The sequence below is a fragment of the Myotis davidii genome, unplaced genomic scaffold, assembly GCF_000327345.1.
Source record: "Myotis davidii unplaced genomic scaffold, ASM32734v1 scaffold566, whole genome shotgun sequence".
Lineage (NCBI taxonomy): Eukaryota > Metazoa > Chordata > Mammalia > Chiroptera > Vespertilionidae > Myotis > Myotis davidii.
Window position 1 is genome coordinate 1,129,379 of NW_006296617.1, and position 760 is coordinate 1,130,138.

Consider the following 760-nt stretch of genomic DNA (forward strand, 5'->3'; position numbering starts at 1 on the left):
GGGAGGGGCTGGCGGGCCTGACCCAGGACCTAGCGCTGTGCCTGGGCTGGAAAGGTGCCCGGAAATTGTGAAAAGGCCGAACAGCGAACGGACCAACAGCAAGACGTGTGGAGGTTAGACTGCAGGCAGGACTGGCCGTCCATGCGAAGAGGAAGGGGGAGGGTGGGCAGAAGGGCTGGCTCCCTCTGCGCTGCACAGGGCGCAGGTCAGGGCGCAGGTTAGACGGATTGGGCACAGGTCAGGGCGCAGGTCAGACGGACTGGGCACAGGTCAGGGCGCGGGTTAGACGGACTGGGCACAGGTCAGGGCGCAGGTTAGACGGACTGGGCTCAGGTCAGGGCGCAGGTTAGACGGACTGGGCGCAGGTCAGGGTGCAGGTCAGACGGACTGGGCGCAGGTCAGAACCAAGGCGGGGGAGGAAGGAGCCCTACAGGGGAGGGGCGGGGGGGGCGGGGAGGTGCGGCGGGGAGGATGGAGGGACTGGGCTGAGGAAGGGAGAGGAGTTTGGGGGACTCCTCGCCTTCTGGGGGAGCCCACTCCGCAGGGCGTCTCTTCTTCCTCCAGGTCTCCCCCTGCCAGGGGCGGGGCCAAGGTGTGTAGGAGAGCGAGCGGGCCGCCGGGGGGAGGAGGGAGGGAGACAGGCAGACAGACGCCCGGACAGATGGAGAGGCGACAGGGGAAGGGGCAGCAGGAGGGGGAGACGGAGACGGACCGGGAGAGCGGAGACGGGAGGCGCAGATGGGGAGGGGGGCCGGAGGGG

General features: G+C 69.1%; 1 protein-coding gene across 1 annotated transcript in view; it reads right to left on the reverse strand.

Moving 5' to 3' along the window:
- Nucleotides 1-760, reverse strand: part of SLC8A2 (solute carrier family 8 (sodium/calcium exchanger), member 2) — a 36,915-nt gene that overhangs the window by 35,436 nt on the left and 719 nt on the right. The window lies entirely within an intron of this gene.